At 53.1% G+C, this 12,034-nt stretch overlaps 1 protein-coding gene across 3 annotated transcripts in view; it reads left to right on the top strand.

Moving 5' to 3' along the window:
* RNF220 (ring finger protein 220) overlaps positions 1-12,034 on the top strand; it is a 227,854-nt gene that overhangs the window by 138,947 nt on the left and 76,873 nt on the right. The gene's annotated exons all lie outside the window — the stretch shown is intronic.

The following is a 12,034-nucleotide window of genomic DNA, read 5'->3' as shown; positions in this document are numbered from 1 at the left end:
AACTGCCGACTAGAAGCAAAGTTACGTCACCAGGTGGTAGGAGAGGAGGGAAAGCGCATGTGTCAGTGTGTGTGTGTGTGTGTGTGTGAGTGAGTGAGTGTGTGCGCCAGGGCAAGGGGGTGCACATGGCTGTGCAGTGTGGAGGATGCAGAATCCATCCCTGCCCAGCTTGGATCTTTGCAACTGAACAATAGCTGTTGCAGATGAAGGGAGAAGAAGGGAGCTTTAGGTAGAGAGGGACCTCCCCAAATGGGTCCAGGTTGAGATCTCCCAAATTTGGCACCCGCAGCCTCAGGCTGAGACCCGCATCCCCCACGCATTGCACAGGAAGATGGGGAAGAGGGGGGTGGGCAGGGAACAGGCAGCCCATTTATCCCCCGCGACACCCAGTCCCCTTGCAAGTGTAATTTATGGTGTAATTTGGGCTGCATCCAACTTAATAAAGGGCCACTGCAAATTAGTGAACAGGTTTAAATGAACAGAAGCAATTAGTGCTCGGAGGAGCCCATCAAAGAAGTTGGGCCAATATCAGAGTGAAACTGAAACCACAAGCCAGGAGCAGAGGCTGGCTGGCGCGAGGCGGTGATGGGAAGGTGGCGTTTAATGGGAAAGGAAAGGAAACCCTAAATCATAAAGCATGACAAGGGCCATTGTGGGCCAGCTGACAAATGAAAAAGAATGGCATTATTCCTTTAAATAACAGCAGCAGTTAGAGAGGAGACAGCTCTCCCCGGCTTGCCCTCGCTTCCCTGGCCCGCTCCGCTCGGCCACGCAGGCGGCAAAGAAGAATCAGAGGTCTTTATTAATTATTAAATAACGACTCCCTCCGTAGCGTGATAGATAACGTTCAATCTAGTCGATGGATTCAGGCAATGGAGGCTAATCTGTAACACAGCAGCTCTGCACAGGGACGGTCTCTCCCAGTCCTGGAGGGGAGCGATGCAGGGGCCAGCCGGCAGCAGCCGGCAGCAGCAGGCAGGGTGGGCAGCAACAGTGGGCAGCGGGATGCGAGCGGGTCGAGCTCCTGTGAGCTGCCCGCCTCCCGCGGGGTGGCTTAGTCTAGCGGGTGGCCCCATCTCCCATTCCCCCACCTTTCCCGCCTGGAGGAGCCGGGAGCAAGAACATATCAACAAGAGGAGAGAGAAACTAATAATGATCTCAAATAACCCAATAAACATAAAAATAAAATGTAGGCCTATAAACGTGACGGGCACCGGCAGCCCTGGCCGCTCCCTGCCAATACTGACTCGTTACCGAAATGGCTGAGCAGCTGTTACTTATCAGTCTGATGGGGAGAAGCGAACCGGGGGGCTGCTTTCCAAGGGTCTGGTTTTTTTTTAATTTAAAGAGGATGCAGCCAATCATGGCTTGTGCTGTTAAGTTTTAATAAACCTTAATGATTTGCAACAAAATCATAAATTTCCAGTGCTCGGGGTTAGGAAGGCAGATACCCTCCTGCCCACTGAGCCTGCAGCACCAGAGACTTGGCGGGTACCCCATCAGCTCCCACAGCGGCACTGGGGCTCCCCGTGTGCCGGGATCTCCCCCGAGACAGCATGGCCGCAGGGCTGCGTAGCGGGGTGAGCCAGCCAAGATGCTGCCGTAGGGCCAGATCAAGAGGAGGGGAGAGGCTGGTGGAGAAGCAAGGTGGAGGGGCTGCCCCGCGCCATTGCCACCGCTGGGCGTTGAGTGCTCACGTGGGCTTTTGGGCATCGCCCAGGTAGGGAGCTTGGCATGGCTCAGAGGAGGGCAGAGGAAGGGAAGGAGGAAGAGGGATTCCTCCAGCTGATCACAGGAGCTTCTTGGGGCTGAGATATAAGGGAGCTGTAGGAGCCACCTGCATGATGCCACCCATGGTCCCAGCTCACCAGGAGCCTGGGGCTGCATCCCACCCGCACCAATGCACTCCTTGCTCAGCTGGCGGGGATGGGGTTTGCTATCCCCTAGGGACAGGGACAGCCCTTCTTCCCCATGGGCAGTGCCGATGTGACCATCCTGGCCTCAGGGCAGGGACATCTCAAGGTCTACCCAGCTAGAGCATCACGTGGCAAGGCAGGAGGAGCCATGCTGAGGCACAGGGCAGCACCCACCCGTGACAAGGGACTGTGTGTGCCCAGGGGATTGACACTGGCTGTTGAACCGGTGATGAACATTGCTCAGGAGGATCAAACCCTGGTGCAAGGTCAAGCATTCCCTTGAAAAAGCAGACTTGGGTGGGAATGAGGGACCTGACTTTCTAGTTCTGCTGCCTTCTTGGTGTGTCCAGTCTCCCAAAGCACAGGGAGAGACCTGCTTGTGCTCGCCCCACGGCTCCTCCACCCTGCACGGGTCCAGACGAGCCCCGTGCACAGCTCCGCACAGCGAGGCAAGGCTCTCTGAATGCAAATTTCATTTCTGAGCCACTGGCGCTGTTTCAAGAGCCGGCAGCCTCCGAGCCCTTCTCGGTGTTACATATGTAACAGCCTCATTGAACTTGACATGTCAAATTCAGGCCATTTGTGCAAAATCTCCCTTTAATAATACCGTTTCATTTCGCTCAAATGAGACTTGAATGCATGTAAAATGGAAAAGGATATTTAAGCGCTAACATTAGGCAGATGTCTTGCCAGAGGCCGATTGAATATATGAGATTTTGAAGTGCTTAACACGTTTTCGGTGCTCCCTCTTAGAATATGTCACCTGGCTTTCTTTTTTCTCCCCCTTCTTTCTCCCCCCCCCCCCCCCCTTTAAGTGAAGGGTATAAATTGAAAGAAAACAAAACTACAAGCCTTGGTTTTATGGGGTTTAACTCTTGCCAGGCAAGACTGTTGGTATTCCTCCTCCAAAGAGAAATTACCTAGTAGCTCACCTTTGCAGAGCACAAGCAAAAAGCAGCAGAGAGTGGGAGGTGGGCGAGCAGCAGCCCCACGGTGCTGTGCAGAAGGGATGTTCTCCTTGCTCTGCATGTACAGCTCAGAGAGCACAAGGTGCCAATCCCCAGCTGAGCAGCTAAGTACCACCAAGGTAAAACTACGAAATAATAACAGCGACCCTCTGTGTACGCCGATGCCCTGTGCCCCAGCCAGGCTGGTCGCTGCAGAACACATGAATATTCCTGGCTTGAGTGCATGAAGCTTATCTGTGCGGTAGATGCAGGTCTCCTATCCTCACTCGATTTATGTTCACCTGTTTTACACCTCATCCGTATTAAAGGCTTGCAATAAAGCACACTGAAATGTGAGACTCTTTCTGGAGCTGTCAGTGGCCCCAACTCCAAGCTTCGGCTGCAGACACATTTCCCCAGCCCAGGGCTACTCGGGGAGTGCAGGCAGGCACAACGTTTAAGAGCAGCACCCACGGGCGTCCCTCAGGACAGGCACACACACACACATCCCCGCGTGCATATGAGTGCATCGCTGCGTATGTCACTGCAGGTAAATACTATGAGCAGAGGTGACAGTGCACCAGGGGACCCTTAAACCCTGCCTGCTGCTCCCCGGGCAGTGACCGGAGAAGACAACCTGCTGATGATGGGGGAGGCTGGGTGGAGAAGGGGCAGGTTTGGAGCTATGGTTTGAGTTTGGGGTGAGAGAGAAGACAGATTTGAGGACAGAAGAGAGGCAGTAGGAGCTGTGGAACCTGCCTCAGCTGATGGTCCCCGATGGGTCCACGGTGCTTTCTGGAGTTTGGGGAAGAGGCATTTATTGGCCATTTGAAAAACCTTAGGAAGTCACATTACAAATATTACAGTTGCTGAGTCAAGCACTTGAAGGTTGGGAATGTGCCTTTGGATGCAGTGGTTTTAATGACATGATGCTCTGTTCTTGAATGCACAGTGCTCTTTTTAAAAAATTTATTTGGCAAGGGGCATTTTTATTTCCCTGTGTGACAGCTAGCAGATTCTTCCCTGCGTTACCAGCAGCAAACCTATGCTTCAGAGCTGTGATTTCACCTTCCCAAAAGGATGAGGTGTATCATTATAGCTGGGGAACGGTCCAGAGGGCGGAGCAGTGAGTTGGACCATGCTGGCTCTGTTCCTGCTTTTGCAGCCGAAGGGCGGTGCGAGCTCAGACAGGACTATCTCAGCTCTTTCCCCTTATTTAAAGGGGTTTCTAAGCTTAGCAGATGTAGCCAGCAGTATATATGCCATGTTGTAATATTACCGGTCCCTGTGCTATGGCATCCTGGGGCTGGGCGTGGCGATGCAACACCCACCCCGGGGGTGCTCGGTGGGTGCCTCCAGGGATGGATGTGCTTGGGTGGGCAGATGGGGGGTGATGCTGCTCTCACAGTGCCCCATGGCTGTGCAAACTCTCCCCTTCTTCACTTTTCTTCCTTTCTTTCCTTCTCATTGAATGCTTAATCTGAGCATATTTCTGTTTTGAAGCCCATGCCCAGCTGTTGGCTGTCCCCAGCCTGGGCTAGCAGCTCTCATTGCTCCTTGACACTGCACCGGGAGCATGGGGAGACATCCCTGTGCACCCAGCATCTCAGGAGCTACTGATTCCCCCTAATGACCTTTCTGGTGTGTCTGGGAATAATTTCTCTTCTGATTCTCTGATTACGAAGCATTTTCCAGAACACAGAGGGCACCGGGGTCTCTCACCTTGGTGCAAATAGAAAGTGCTGCGGGCTGTTTTCTGGTGACCTCAAAGATGCTGTTGCAGAGAGAGAAACAAATAGTGTCAGGGCAGAGCAAGAGCAGTGGAAAGTCCTGTTTCAAAGCAGGTGAAATGCCCAGACAGGGGATTTAGCCTGACTCTTGGAGCTAGCTTTGCTTCATGTCAGAGGAAAAGAGCCAACCATGGGACTGTGGCAGCTCCAGCTCCTGGAGAAGCTCTCAGTGCATCTCTACCCAGGCTTAAATCTTCCTTCGGCATCCCTCTGGAGCTTCCTCTCCCTCGTTTGCACATGTACTCTTTTCCTTCCACTCTTCTTAATCCTCCCTCCCTTGGCAGCTGAGGTGGAAGCAGAAAGTGCTGCCTCAGTTCCTGGCACCGCACTGAGCATCCTCACCCTGCTGGGGAGGGGGGGCTTCACCTCAAGGTTTCTTTATGCAGAGAGGCACGGTGGTAGCTCTCCTTGGGGGACAGCAGCAGCTTCAGGCCTGGTGGGATAAGGAATATGGAGGAAGCTGGAAATATAGCTAAGACATGAAGGCTGTGGGACCTTGGGAGCTGGCCCGGTCACTCCAGGCAGGGTCACTGTCCTTGAGAGATGTCTCCAGGCATCTGGAGACGCATCCTGGATTTCACATCCTTTCACAGGTTGCTTTCCCAGTGTTTTGTGATCTCTCTGATTAAAGGCATCCCGTGCTAACCCCCCAGAGTCAGCATCAGAGACTCCTGCTGATGGACGAGGAGAGAAGCACACCAGCCCTGTGGTCTCTGCACGCCCAAATGACAGGGGCTTTCTGTGTCAGGATAAGGACCCAGAGCAAGTTATGAGACGTGGCTCTGACCCCTCTCCTGCTCAAGGAACTCTGTGTTTAAATACGGCTGCTCCTCACACTGCCACAGGCAAGGGTTTGCTTCATTTCAGCGGGATCTGCTGAACGCTGTGTTGTCCCAAAGGGCCCTTGGAGGAGACTTTCTCAGGGCCAGCGCAGGCAGCTGCTCTGGGAAGGGCAAGTGGCCGCACTGCCAGGCCCGGCAGGATAAATAGAGTGTGTAAAACCTGAATTAGCTCTGTTGTCATGTGTCACATCAGGGTCATGGCTCTCGCCTCAGGTCTCCTTGATTTATGCCTGGGGACTTTAACTTGATGGCCAGGTAGTTCCCCAGACTTCCTGTGCAGCAAACACTGCAGGTCCCCCAGCCTCTGAGTGAGATTAGAGGCGTTTTTGAGTGAGAAGAGTTCCTTTTCCAAAGTCCCATCGAAATACGTGCTGATTCCCTTCCTTGCATGCGGTAGACGCCTGGGAGCGCTCCAGAGAGGGCAAGGAGCGCTGGCCAACAAGTGAGACTGCAGCCAGGGAAAAGCAGGCATTGCAACCTCCTGCTCCTCAACTTCTCTCTATCTTTTTCCTTCCTTCTTTTCCCCTCTTCTTTTTCCACCTTCTTCTTTCTTTCCTTTCTTCCCTTTCTCCCCCTCTTCTTCCCCCTCCCTCCCTCTCTCCCCACCCCCCAGTATCAAGGCGACATCTCCAAGCCAAGTACTTTTAATTTCGCCCGTGGCCCTTGCTGACACGGTGGATATGCACAGCAAGTTAAATTCCCGCCTGATCAATAAAGCAGAAGCAGTGTGTCCGACTGGTCGATATTTTTTTATCTGTCTTCAGCCCAGTCCTGCTGATGACAGCCCCCTGCGCTTCAGCAAAGGCACTCAAGGGCATCGGGCTTTGGCAACACAGCTCTTTTTTTTATTTAAATTAAAAAAAACCCAGATGCCTACAAAAAAAAAAAGTTCACGGAGTTTGGCCTTTGCTTAATAACATTTTATGATTTATCTTAATTTTTAATTGAAAAAAATTTGCGAATTAATTGATTTCTGGGACTTGCCAATTAACATTGTAATTGGGTGCATGATAAATTTCGAGGGAGCATCATTTTTCTCCCTCTCCCCCCTGTCACCGAGAAGGGGAATCGCGGGGGCAGCTGCTTCCTACCCCTACACCCCCCCGCTCCTTCCCGAGGTGCCGCTGCCCTCCTCCCCCCTTGCTACTGTATCTTAAAGAAGGAACAAGAAAGCTAATAAAGTCATGTTATTAGAGTCTCGCCAGAGGTGACCCCTCAAGGCATAAATCCAGGCCGGGGAGATGGTGGGGACACGTACTATTAAGTGCCTGACAGTGCTTTGCGAGGCAGGACTGGGTACCTCCCCTGCAGCACCCTCTCCCCAGGCCGTGAGGAAGGCGGCCGGCCAGCCCGGGGCTCCCTGGGGCTTTCCTGGAGGGCCCTGGCACCGGTGTTCAACTGAGCAGTTCATTATCTGTCACGTCTCCCCAATGCTCTCCCCGTGTGTGAGTCGCGGCATGCATGAGCCTCCGAGCCCAGCTGCTCCAGGGAGAGACCCGACCTCAGCACCGAGCATCCCGGTACCCGAACGGCCACTTCCCGCAGCGCGTGCAGCATCCAGGGTTTGCCCCGCAGCCAATGTCCTCCAGCAAAACCAAGCCGCTGGGGCAGGGCCAGTGCTTGGAAGCCACCGCTTTGCTCCGGGAGCTGGAGCACAGGAGGGGTCATTCGCACTCTGCTCTGCCCCGAGTCCCCCGGGGAGTGGGTCCTGCCCCACGGCAGCAGCAGGGCATCCCACGGCAGAGGTGTTCGGTGTGGGACCTCAGCTCCACGGTCATGGGTTTCCGGATTCAAGGCACAGATGCATCTCCAGGTGCGTGGGAAGTGGCATCACCTGCAGCTCACTCTGGCAGTGTGACTCCTGCCAGATTTAAATTAAACACACTCCGTCACTGGAGAAACCCACCTGGAAGTGTCAGCTTCTCAGTGATACCCGAGCAGGTATCTGACCCAAGCAGGGCCACCTGCCACCACGAGGCTGGTAACAGGGTCACGTCCCCGTGTGGAGAAGTGGGCGAGCTGGCTGTTGCCGAAATGAGGAGTGAGGAAACGACGTTGTGTCAGAGCAGGGAGAGAGAACAAGCCATGCCTGAGGGGGACTGAGATGGAGAGTGGAAATACCAAGTAAATTAAAAGAGTGCCTGGTGTCTCTAGTGCTTCTCCCACCCACTTCACACGCTGGTATGGATCACCTCATCAGAGTCAGCTCAGGTGTCCCATGCATTGCCTACGAGCTTGGATGCGGCTTCGCTCTGCCATCCTGCAGCCCCCGCTACACCCCAGTGTGTGCAGGGGGTGAAGGGTGCCAGCCTGGGTGGAGGGTCCCAGGCTTCCCCGGCAGAGCTGTGGTTCTCCCCACTGGCCGAGACACCTGAATAACCGGGATCAGCCCAGCACCATGTCTGCCAGTGTCAGTGGCAGGGAACCATGGGGGAACGGACAGAAATTTATGAGGAGAGGAGTCTGTTTATTATCTAGCAAATGTGGTGCTGCTGATACCGTGGATTTATCCTCTTTCATCCCCCCTCTGATTTGTGTCCCTGCCCCTCGCTGTGGCAGGTTAATCATGGACAGAAAGGGAAGAGACCCTCCAGCTTCCTCCCGTGCACTCAGAGGGTGGCAATGACAGCAGCCTGGACCCGTCATCCACGGCTTCTCCAGCGGAGAGAGCACAAGCCATACAGCTGCCTGTCCTGCTTAGAGATGCCCCGTTCCTTTCCTCCCGTGGCAGACCCCAGGGGAGGCAGAGCAGCTGGGTGCTGCCCATAATCCGTGGGTGAGAGCACTTCTCATGGGCCAGGGCTTCCACGGTAGCACAGCAGGTGAGAAAATTTGTGGGTCATGTAACCCCTCGGTCATGCAATGCTCTGAACGTGCTATGAACGCTCCTTGAAGTGCCTTCAGGTTCACGGTACCCACAGCCCGTTCCCTGACTCCAGGGCATGGATTTGGAGGCTGGGGTTTGGGACCTCAGCGGGCAAAGCCTTCCTCTGCTGCTGACTCCCAGGGCAGCAGAAGCCCTGGGAAGCAACTCATGGAAACCCAAGGGTGAGAAATAAATCTTCGGTCAGTTAGTTGCCCTGAAGCGATGCATGCCTTCTGCGGAGCCTCTTCTGAACTGCCACGTGAGCTGGGAATAATTAAACAGTCATTACAGCCGCGGTAGCAAAGAGCCCCCCAGATCAATCTAATGCATGACCTTTCCCTCTGACTTTTCTCTTTATTTTTCCAGCCACCTCCTTTTCAAATAGTGGGAGAGAAATGAAGCAACCCTCCCACCCCAGCCTCCTGCTTCACCCCGCGCACATGGACCATCACATCTTCACCCAGAAATCTTTCACGCGCTCTGAGCGGGGCTCCCGGCAGGCGCATGGGGTACCAGGGGTTGATAAAGAGAAACCCCGGCAGGGGAGAAAGAGCCAGAGGTGCGAATGGGACAGAGCAAATAGGGGATTTTAGTGTCATCAGGTCATGCCACAGTGTTTTATGATCCTGCTGCATTTCTGCTGCAGCATCATCTCTTTGGAGGAGGCGGGTGGCTGCCCTGCAGGGTCATGTTTGTCACAGCTGACCATGTTGGGCACTGAGGTCTCACAAATACTGACTGAGGGAGTATTTGGGAAGCACAGCTGGGACTGTATGTGCAGAGCGCTTCTAGTCCTGACTCCAGGATCTCTGTCAATTTTTACCATCACTCAGCCCCTTCCCCATCATCGGATGCAGGAGATCTTCTAAGCAGCACTTGGAGCAGGTGCCACTAGCAGAGCCACAGCAGGTTAAAAATCCCAGTATGCTTCCCCTAACAGCACGGGTCATGCCCGGCTGTGCTGGCGTTGTCACCTGTGGCTAGATGAGGATTTGGCTTCATGTAGCTTTAAAAGTAGTCAGGGTAGTTGGGTAGTCAGGCCCTGGAACAGGCTGCCCAGGGAAGTGGTTGAGTCTCCATCCCTGGAGGTATTTAGAAGAAGGGTAGATATGGTGCTTGAGGACATGGTTTAGTGGTGGACTTGGCAGTGATAGGTTAACAGTTGGACTCGATGATCTTAAGGATCTTTTCCAACCTAAACGATTCTATGATTCTATGAAAAAAAAAGAAAAAATCAAACTTCCATTTCCTTATTTAGGCTTCAAGTGACACTTCCACTTACGTAAACTGGCGTTCACAAAAATCCAATTCCCTCCCTCTCTACCCGGCGACTGCTTATTTACAACCGGTGTTCCCATCCACACAGCTCTGCAGGCAGCTTGCTCTGCTGCTGGGTCTCCCATCCCAAGGCTGTGTGTTTGAGCTGCAAGTCCTGCAGCTAAAAATAAATTGTTTCCACTGTAATTTTTTTTTTTTTTTTTAAGAAATACATCAGTTGGCCACAGCTTGTAGAAACCTTTTGGCTTTGCAGGATCTCATGTGGGAGCTACATGTGCTCTGGCTGATGCCCATCAAATTCAGAGGGCTGCTGAGAGTTGTTCTGTGGAAGAGTTGCAGAGCTGGAAGACCCCAGCTGCATGGCAGCAGCCCTCTTACCACCTCTTTAAACCTCTTCTGGCTGCAATGTCATTAAGGGATGAGCACAAACAACTGTAGCTGCCTGAGCTCAAGGAACTTCTTCTCTTGCAGTTGGTATTAATTACGTGTGGGGAGTGCAGCCGGGGGGCGGCTGCCGTGCCAGGTGCGGAGCTCAGCCCTTCCTTGACGGATGCTCTTCATAAGCCCTGCCTTGCCCTGGCTGGGGGCTCTGCAGAAATCTTGTTTAGCATGCTTGGGGAGCTCAAGCAGCTGTGGTAGGCTGAAGCACAGTGTCGGGGCTGTTCCTGGCCCTGTTGTTGCTGTGCTGAGACTTCAGGCAAGTCCTGTCACCACTCTGTGCCCAAATTGTCCCTCTGAGCACATTTCTATCTCTCAGTCTTCTTACGTTGGCAAATGTTTGAACCGTAGCTACAATTACAACAGAGCTTTCCAAGCCTTGCTGCAGGATGATGTGGCAATGCCCTGGTGCCGGCACAGTCAGTGTGTGTGCTGCGGTGAGCACGGAGGAGGAGGGCTCCTGCTCTGCCTCCCTGGGGTGGCTGCCTGGCACCAGGCTGCTGCCTGGGCTGGGGGGTCAGCGAGAGCCCTGCCTGCATCTGGTGGGCTCTGGGCACCAGGGTCGTGGTCCTCTGCCTGGCAGCTGGCAAGGCATCTCCCGTGGGGAGCAAGTCTTCAGGACTTCTGCTTGTCTCCTGACTCAGGCACCCAGAAAACTTCTCTCTGAAAGCTGAGATTCCTACAACAGCTTGCAAGAGCAAAGGCTTAAAGGAAAAGGAGAAGTACCACCTTGCTCGTGGTAAAAGGCGATCAGATCACTTAGCCTTCATCTCGTGCCCTGGGTTCTCCACACGGGAAGCAGCAGCTTCTGTTCATAGGGGTGATAAGGAACCACTCCCTGCATATTGCTTTTTTTTTTCCTATGGCAAGCACACTCCAGAAGGCAGGACCGTAACAGAAAAAAACCCAAACAAACCTGAAGATCATTGTGTGTAACAGCAACCATGGTAGGGGCAGAGAAACCCCAAGACTGCGGGTAAGGAGGGCACGCATTTGGTGTGCTGAGCTGCCCTTTGGGACACCACAACTGAAGCGTTGGCTCTGAACAGCCCCTTGGGGCTCTCTCAGGGAGATGTCAGGGGATTCCCAGTTGCATCTGGGGATGCTCCTAACCAAATCCCTGCCTAGCGTTAAAAGACATCTGCACATCTGTGGTATAGCCTGAGTCTTGCTTTCATTGTGGAGGGCCTTGCTGAGAGTAAATGTTCCTCTTAAAGCTGATGTGCCCTAATACAGAGGAGCGATGGGTCCCCGGTGAGCACCCCGGGGTGCGTGGGGACCTGGCCGTGCAGCTCCTGTTAACGTTAATGGGTGACACAGCTGCAGGGCTGGGTAGAGCCTTCCAGCAGCACTAAAGCAGGGACCTTATTTTGTCCCGACAGAGGTGCAGGGCAACCGTATGCGTGGGGATGCACAAATGCACTGCCAGAACTGGTGCCACAGCCCTGAGAAAGGGAACCGGCTAGGAAGCAGCCTCTATCACTTGGAAATGCAAAGTCGTCGGGGGAGAAAGAAAGAGGCTGCCCAAATCGCTGGGTCTTTCCAGGGTGTTTCTTCTCTTCTTTGGTACTTTGGGGGGGTTGCCTAAAAGGGAAAGAAGTTGTTTTGCTGTAATGAACTAGATAAACAATTCCCCAAATAGATTAAAACTAACTGTAACTTATAAAAGCGGGTAGTAATTATATTTTATTAGCTAGCAAAACACCATTTTTTTATTTCATAGGATAATTCTGTGTAAATCACCTTAATTAGAAGTGTCAGACGAGCCCGTGAATATCGTACTTAGTAACTAATTTCCTATGTACAGGTTATAATTTAAAACACATGGATCACTCGCCGAGTGGAAATATGCTAGCCATGAAATAATGTGGGGAGTGTTGGGGTTATTACTATGTAAATGTGTAATCATTTCAGACCACTGCAGCCTGGCTGGGTGATTAAAGAGAATCCCAAGGTC

Source organism: Nipponia nippon, unplaced genomic scaffold, assembly GCF_047370975.1.
Source record: "Nipponia nippon isolate SJK-2023a ecotype South Korea unplaced genomic scaffold, ASM4737097v1 scaffold_5, whole genome shotgun sequence".
In the NCBI taxonomy this organism is placed as follows: Eukaryota; Metazoa; Chordata; class Aves; order Pelecaniformes; family Threskiornithidae; genus Nipponia; species Nipponia nippon.
The sequence above is the reverse complement of the archived record's forward strand: the minus strand, read 5'-3'. Positions and strand labels throughout refer to the sequence as shown.